We start from the raw sequence: 8,833 nt of genomic DNA on the forward strand, positions 1-8,833 counted from the left end.
GAGGGCCTGGACCCTGCCCCCAACTTGTCCAACCCAAGGGCTTGCGCTCCACCCCGGGAAGAGCACTTCCCCACCCTCCCAGCAGCCCCATCATTTCCAATCACCTGCCCAGCTCCTGCAATAACCCACGCGCCCCACGGCTCCTCGGGGCTAATCGTGCGGCTGTCTCATGTCCCTGGGTGCCCCCCCCATGATTCAATCTGAGCCTTATCACCCTTAGGCCTCGCCCGGTGGCGTCTGCCTCTTGTCCAGCCTGGTTAGTGCTAATGGAGGTCTGACCAGGGCTGCAGGCTGATTGAAGGGGGGTGGCGGTGGGGGACTGGGTCCCTGAGGGCCGGGTCCACAGGCCCTCCTCTCTCCCCCAGGGATGGGTGGGGCTAGAGCTCCAGCACCCAAATGGGGGAGGGTGCAAAAGGCCCAAAGAATGAACCGCAGCGGAGGGGGTAGGGACACGGGCGCGGCAGGTCCAACAGGTGAGCCCAGGAGCAGTTGCAGAGACAGACTGGGGCCACGGGAGACAGGGAGAACATCTGCAGGGAGAAAGAGATTGAGACGGAGATGGTGAGGGAGGAGAGAGACAGGCCTGGAGGGACACAGATGGAGACAGGTGAGATGCGAGCTGTAAACAGACTCAGGTAGGACAAGCAGTGGAATGGAATGTTCTGGAGAGCCACACGGACTCCTGAACAGAGGCTCTATTTCACCACCTCGTGAGCCTCTCTTGGGAGAGAGGAAGGGGGAGACACTTCCAGAGGTGGAAGCTCTGTGGATGGAGGCGTAAGGGGGTCCCACACTGAGCAGGACAGCAGCCATCGCGCAGCAGCAGAGATGGAGGTCAGGGGCGGAAGGGACTGCCAGGGCGTGTGGAACATTTTCCAGGGTCGAATGCACCAGGGAATCAGAGGCTTTTAAAGCGGCAGCTGATGGCATTGCTGGAAAAGCCGGGCAGGTCGGCCTGGGAGGTGAGGGGTTCTGGGAACAAGATTTGGATAAGGAAAGGAAAATTCCGGGAGAGTGGGAGAGGGAACTAGACAGCTTTCATTGACCGGGGAGAACTGAGGTCCTCCCCTTCAAGCCTTTCAGGCAGTCGGGCCTGGGGCAGTGTCAAGGGGGTGGGGAAGAGAGGGGGACCCGCCACCCACATTCTCAGCTCAGCGGCCTGAGGGGCCCCTGACTTCCTCCCCTCCCCTGGTAGATATGCAGACATGAACATGGACAGGCAGCCCGGCCTACCCCATGTGGCCCAGGCACATGCGTGCAAACACACATACACGGAGCACACACGCACGGCACCCCCGCACTCATAGCTGTGGGATTCCACTGTCATTAACGGTGCCCCGTCCACCCTGCTGCGGCCCCTGCCCCCTCCCTGTTAATTACCTCCTGGCTGTGCCAAGTCCATTAACTCCCCCCCACCACCACCAGGGGCTGAGCACCAGCTGAGATGGACGCCTGCGGGGGGATTGATGGGATAGGGCCCCGGGGACCACGTAGGGGGCTGGGACCACAACAGCAACCTGAGGCTGTGGGCACTGGCCAGCTGGCTCTCCAGACCCGGCCTGGGCCCCTTCCTCCGTGTCTCCCTCTCAGAGATGGCTCTCTTGGTGGGAAGACAGAGGCCAACCCAGAAAGGGTGGCGGGACACCCAGCATTGAAGAAAGAACACCGAATTCCCCTCCTGGCCAACTCCTCTGTATCTGCCCTGGGGAGAAGACCCGAGATGTGGTGCAGAAGCCATCGGAGCTTCCCAAGGGCCCCCAACACTGGGGTGGGGTCTCTAGGGAACACAGGGGTCTAGGCCCCTGCCGACCCCCTCAGCCTTCCTAACCGGCATCTGCCTCCTTCCCGCCCTCCTCCCCTAGGGGCTCTATTCCCAACAGGAGAGAGAGCTTCTGTTCAGGTTTCCAGGAACGCAGCCGGCAGAGGGCTGGGGCAGCAGGGGTGGAGAATGTCCTGTCCTGGGCCCCTCTTGGGCTCCCAGGCTGAAGAGAGATCCTAGAGAGAATTCCAGCCTCCACAGGCTCTGGGCTAAGCACCAGCTGCAGAGAACCTGTCTTGCCAAATTCCTGAAGTGGCCTCGGACAGGCTGTTCCTACAGGAGGGCAGTCCCTGCAGGGGCCAGGACCCAGGAATCCTGACTTTCAGCCTCCCGCCAGGCTGAGCCGCCAGACAGCCCAGGACCCCCAGGGACAGCGAGGCGGCTCCGCTGCTCCAAGCATCAGTCCCCTCCCAAACTGTCTCTCTCCACCACCACCCCCGCCCCAGCTCTGACAGGATCCGGGGTTAAGATGGAAAGTTTGAGCAGCACTGGCTCTGGGATAGTGAGGAGAAAAGCCATCCGGAGCCAGGAGAGACAGACACAAGACAGGGCCAGGGCCCAGGGCTGGAGCTGCTGGAGGAGCCCACCTGGAGGCAGGGAGGGGCATGGGCATCGAGGGAGAGGAGCAGCCCAGAGCAGTGCCGGGGCCCAAGACGTGTGTATGAGAGAAAACGGCAGCACACGAGGTCCAGCAGGAGAGAACAGGCCCACGGGCAGAGCCCCTGGGGGCAATGTCCCTTTCTCTGAGCCCTGCCTTGAGTCCAGCACCTGAAACAAGAGGCTCTGCAGCCCACCTTCTCACTAAGCCGAGTCCCATTCCTCTTCTCCCAGGAATGTGTGGCCTGGTGGTTCAGCTTCTAGACTCCAGAGCCAGACTGCCTGGATTTAAAGCCTGATTCTGCCACTTACCTGCTGTGTGACCCTGGGCAAGTTATTCAACCTTTCTGTGCCTCTGTGTCCTCCTCTGCAAAATGGGGGTGATAACAGCACTAAGGTCATAGGGTAAAGCTTTTCCAGCCGGACCTGGCCTGTGGGCGGTGCGATGTAGATGCCTGATGCGTCTTATTACTCTCCCTCCCATTCCTCCTCCCCCCCCCCCCCGGCTCCCCCCACGAGGCCTTGGGTTCTCCCAGAAGGACACCCTCGACCCTGTCCTCACCACCCCTCCAGCTGCCACTGCTTCAGAGAGAGGGGCCTTGCCTGGCTGGGGAGGGTGTGGGGCGAAGAGGGGCTCCTCGTCTGAAGCCATGTGGGCCCAGGCCTCTGTGCTGCCCCCTCCCGCCCCAGCCTGGGGGGAGGAGGAGCCTCCAGGTGCTGCGGGGAGGTGGGGCCAGACCCCCACCCCAACGCCAGTTCTCTGGGGTTGATTTGCTGGGAACCCCCCTCCTGGCTCACCACCTCTGGGCCATCCTCGGGGGTTAGACAGGAACCTTGGCACCCCTGCAGGGTATTCCTGGGGTCACAAACTCCTGCAGACCCCAAGCCAGGTCTCTAACAGTACCGCCCCAGGGGTGGGGAGCACGGAGGGGAGGTACAGGCTTCCAAGGCTTTTGCTCCCTCAGCCCCTCGGCCTTCCACTTCTGAGTGCCAGGAAGTCCTTCCTGCAGTCTGCCTGCTGCCTGCCCCCTGGATCTGAAGGGGTTACTGGGCTGCGGGCCTGCCTGCTGTAGGTCCCAGCTGCCTGGGGCCTGTGGTCAGGGCTAATGTAGGCGAGAGTTGGAGGACAAGAGGGGATAAAGTTATTAGCGTCTTCGTCTTTGAGGGATATCGATTGTCAGGTCTCCAGGCTCAGGAGGGGTGCTGGGAGGGGCTCAGAAACTCCTCTCGGAGCCCCCCACCCCGCGGAGTGGCGTGGGAGCGGGGCTGCCTGGGCCTTCTCGAAGGAAAACGCGAGTGACCCCATGCGGGAGGCCGGGACTGGCGGGAGCCGGGGTTAGGCGGGGGCGGCTGAGGGGCTAGGAGCTTGGGGTCCTGGGCAAGGAGCCGGCTGGGGGCGGGTTCGGCAGGCGTCGAGGCCGCAAAGCTGGGCGGGAAGTGGGCTTGGTTTTAGTCCCTGCGCTTTGCTTTCGGGTGCGAGGGTGAGTGTGAGTGAGTGTGAGGGGGGCAGGCAGAGAGAGAGGCACCACGGAACTAGGGAGATTCACGATGTCCGCCCAGGAGCGAGGGCATCCCTGCGCCTGCGGCTCACATCCAACTGGCCCCCAACGCCCCCCCGCGGAGGCAGAGCCTCCTCCACTGTCCCTTTGTCCCTCTCCAGGTAGCCACTGGCTCTGAACCAAATCTTCTTAATGGGATGGTTTGCAGGTGTGCGGGGGTACTCAGAGCAGGGCGCCTCACCCCTTCCCCATCCCCTGGTGCCTTCCGTCCCAGTGTGCCTAGTTCTGTGATTGTGTGGGACAGTCCCCGGGTGCAGTCTGCAGGCAAGAGAAGCAGCTCAGGGACCCGGCTGGCCACCTCCTCCAGAGTCTCCAGCCAGAGGTCCCCCTTCTCCAGGGGTGGGCATGGGGTTGACATCTAGACAGCAGAAAAACTCCAAGGGGCGAGGGGTAGGGGCTGGGTGTGGGAACGTGGGGGTGGGGGGTGGGGGGGCAAAAGCACAATCACCCCCCTCGCTCTCCCCCGCCTTCCCTCTCCCCCTCCCTTCTCCCTTCCTTCCTTCCTCCAGATTCCTTTCTCCCCTTTCCTTTGGAAGCGGGAAAGCGGGGGCAGGGGTGGCTCCTCTGGGCAGGGGTCAGACACCTGGGTCCTTTGGCCTGGAGGAGCAGCTTCCCGTCGGGCCTGGCGAGAAGGTAATTAATGGCCAGGAGGCCAGGCGGGGAGTGTTCAGCTAATGCTGGTATTAATCAGGGGCTGGTCCCCAGCGAGGGATAGGATTTGGCCGGGGCACCGGGTGTGAGTGTGAGCGTGTGTGTGAGTGAGCGAGTGAGTGGGGAGTGGGGGGGGGAGCAGGAGCTCCTGCATCATCCTGTCAGTCTCCCCCCCCTTAATGACTCCCACCCCCTTACCCTCCCTGCCCCTTGTCCTTGTTTTTCTGGAAGTCCTTCCTGCTATCCGTCCTCCAACCTCCCACAGAGGGAAGGACCAGCTCCCTCCCCAAGTCCAAGTCTGCCCTGGATGTGGGGGTGGGGCGGGCCGCCCCCTCCCCACGAACCCTTCACTGGCCCTTCCCGCAGGCGCATTAGGAGATTCCCCAGGCTGTTGGCCCTGCTAATTGCCTCTCAACCTTCTCCTCATCACCAGGGCGGCCCCCCACGAACTCCATTAGCCCCCCCTCCCCTGATAGCCCCTAAATCAGCCCCAATTATTAGCAGGAGGGGGGGCGGTCTGGGCTGAGCTGTGATTACAGTTTAAGTGGAGGGGGCGGTAGGAGTGGGAGTGCCAGGCGGGCTGGCGGGTAGCGAGAGCCTGGGAGGGGGTGGCTGAGCCTCCAGGCCAGGAGAGGGAGAGGACGGCCTAGGGGCCCTGGGGGCAGATGCAGGCCAGAAGTGGCCCAGGGGCAGGGACCCAGGAGCCTGAAATGAGGGGGTGGGGTAGGCAGGAGGGCAGCTGGGCAGCTGGGGGTCTTGGCCAGGGCTTGGAATGCCCCCCTCCATCGCCCACACTCACATAAGACCCAAGGCAGTGGTGGAGGGGGGTTGGCCGGGCACGGCCCCTGATCGGTCGTTCTCACCAGTGTCATCAGCATTATCCCCAGCACGTATGACAAGCGTGGCTCGGTGTGGCCCAGCTGCTGCGTGTGAATGGCTGGGGAGGCAGGAGAGGAGCCCGATGCTCTCCTCTCCTCTCGCTGGGCTCTCCTGTGAGCCATCGCCCTTCCGCCCTTCCTCGCAGCCCTGACCCAGGCCTTGCACTCACCTGAGGGATAACTGGGGCAGAGGCTGCTCCCTCCCTCTGTGTGTTCTGGCAAGTGCATCTCTGCGAGGTTGGGGGAGAGTCAGCAGAGGCTTGCGAGAGGTGCCTGGATGGTCAGCTTGCTCGCATTGTGAGGCAAGTCGTGTGTCCCAGAGCCAGAGTCCAGCCTCATGTTCACGTTCAGCCCTCCCGGGGCCAGGGTGCTCTGCTCACATTCCGTGAAGGCATCTGCCTCTAGGACTCCTCACCAACCCCTCCCACCCTGGAGGGAAGAGACCCCCATACCCTGCCCCCAGCTTCCCTCTGTTGGCACCCACTCCTCACCACTTCCATTGGTCCAAGACACCACCATTGCTCACCTGCATTATTGCAGCAGCCTCCTCACCCTGCTTCTGCGCTACAGCCTATTCTCAACCCAACAGCCATGGGGATTCTTTTAAACCTGAACTGGATCATGTCTTTTCTCTGCTCAAAATTCTCCAATGGCTCCCCAACTCACACCCTTACCATGGTACAAGGTCCTGTAGGACCCCACCACCCATTATATCTCTGTTCTCAACATCTCCTGCCAGGCTCTCCATCACTCACTGTTCCAACCTCCTTGCTAGTCTTTGAACATGGTACACTCTCTGGCCTCAGGGCCTTTGTACTTGCTGTTCCACCTGTTTGCTTTTCTCCCAGAAATCAGAAAGGAGGTAAATCCCTCCTTTACCTTCATTAGGTCTTTACCTGGAGACTACCTTTTCAGTGAGGCTATCCCTGACTTTTCCAAAATCTGCCCTGCCGCGCTCCAGTACTTCCTATCCCCCTCCCATATTTTCTTTCTTCTTCATAGCATAATCATCATCTATGTCACAATTTTGTGGATTTATTTTATCATCTCTCTACCACCACCACTACTAGAATGCAAGCTTCATTTTCACCTTCCAGATTTTGATAAAGATTTTTGTCTGTTTTAGTTGCAGCTGAACCCCCCAGGCCTGCACATAATAGGTGCTCAATAAATATTTGTTGAATGAATAATTGGCTGTTTCCCCAATTAGCGTATGAACTCTTTGAGGGTAAGGAACTTTTATTTATCACCTGAATAAGTTATTATATATGAAAGTTTTAGAATAGTGCCTGGGTAATCACGAGGTGTTCAATAAAAGCTAGAAGATATAATCAACATCATCAGTATCTTCATCACCTCCTTTGTATCCAGATAAACGCAGAAGGAGTTTTGTTGAATGGAAGCATGAATGAGGGGGTTCACATCCTTCCTACCTTCCTGGGGGGCCTCAGAGGCACTTCTGGCCTTCTAGCCACAAGGCTGGGCCCAGGAGGCAGAGCACTGCAGAGCGTGTCAGCCGTCATTCTAACACTGAGCACTGACTTTGTGCCAGGTATCGGCCACAAAGATGATTTTGACCTGGTTCCAGTCCATGAAGTGCCGGGGGTCTAGGGAGGTGGGTTACACTTTTATACAGGGGGCAAGAGCTGGAGGTTGGAGAGGCCGGGAGAGAAAGGGGTGAGCTGAACGTGGAAGCGTGGGACCAAATGATCCAGGTTCAGGCAGTTGTTTGTGTGTGTGTGTGTGTGTGTGTGTGTGTATTCCTACTCCCCACTGGGGCTCAGGTTCCCATCTGCCCCTTCAAGAGCCTGGATCAGATGACCTTAAGGTCCCTCTGGCCTCCGATATCGTCAACTCTGTGGTCTTTGGCCTCGTTGTCCTAGAGTTATGCTCTGGTTTCTGCTGCCCCCTGCTGGAGACTCTTGGTGGCATTGAAGTCAGAAAAAGCAACCTCCAACGTTGTCTTCTTCCCTTTCTTTCCCAAAGTCAGCAGCACCATCTTGTTCACCCGCCTTCCCCACTCCTCAAAGCACCCTGTCTCTCATATAAAAAATATTCCAATACACATTTATGACAACGGACTTGAAGCTAGAATACATAAAGAACTCGTAATTTATGACCCAGCAATCTCACTCCTAAGTAGCTAACAAGACAAATAAAAACATGCCACACAAGACCTGTACTGGAATGCTCATGGCAGCTTTATTCATAATAGCCCTAAACTAGGAAAAAACCCAGGTGCCCATCAAATGGTATAAAGATAAGACAAATTGTGGAATAGGAAATTTCCATGAAATAGGAAAATCTTTATGGTAAGTGAAAGAAGCTAGACATCATTGAGTACATATTCTATGATTCCATTTATATGAAATTGTAGAACAAACACATCTACGGTGACAGAAAGGTCAGGGATTGCATAGGGCTGGGATTGAGGGCTGAGATGGATTTAGGACAGTAGGGTTTTATCTGCAAAGGGGCAGGAGGCAACTTTCTGGAGTGATGGGAAATTTTAAAAAAAATTTTGATTGGGGCGGTAGTTATACAGGTGAACATATTTGTCAGAACTCAGAGAACCGGTACCCTTAAAATGAGGACATTTTTATTGTCTGTCAGTTGTACTTCAAAAACGTTCATATTTAAATCTATCCCAGGGAGGCGTGTTTCCCCCTTGCTCGTGTGGCAGGTTGTGGGATGCGGTGGTTTGGAGAGTGGGCCCTCTAATCAGATCAACTGCAGGTCTCAGTTCAAATCCTGCTTCTGCCACTCACCAGTGTCCCAACCACGCTGGAAATCCGTTTCAAAGTGAGTAAATCAATGGCATAATGATGGAGCCAATCTCGAGTTAAGGATTAAATGAGACAGTGCATTTGATGAAAACAAATGTTGGTTGTTGCACTAATTGTCTCCGTCCCCTCAGACAGAGACTGATAAGGGAATGTCGGGGCCCTAAGGAGGACGGGGTACAGGGTGACAAACGGGAATAACTACATTCTCCGAGGCCCGGCTGCGGGCCGCGGGAGGAGGACGCTGCTCTAGTGGCCGCGAGGTGGCGCCCGCGCGCGGCTCGGTCTGCCCAGAAGCCGCGGCGCGGCTGTGGACCGACGCGCCAGGGCTCCGGGAGACGAGCGAGCGGTCGAGGCGGCGGGCAGAGCCGCGGACGGCGCGGGAGACCGCTTTCCAGGACCACACCCTCCCTCGGTGTGATTTGGGGCCACAGGAGAAGAGGAGAAGGGGCCACAGGGCGCCTCCCTGGCCGCTCTCCGAGACCGGCATGTGGCCGGTCGGGCACCGTTTGGGGGCGCTTCGCACGGGCTGAGCCCTGGGAAGAT

The sequence above is a fragment of the Dasypus novemcinctus genome, chromosome 13 (genome assembly GCF_030445035.2).
Source record: "Dasypus novemcinctus isolate mDasNov1 chromosome 13, mDasNov1.1.hap2, whole genome shotgun sequence".
In the NCBI taxonomy this organism is placed as follows: domain Eukaryota; kingdom Metazoa; phylum Chordata; class Mammalia; order Cingulata; family Dasypodidae; genus Dasypus; species Dasypus novemcinctus.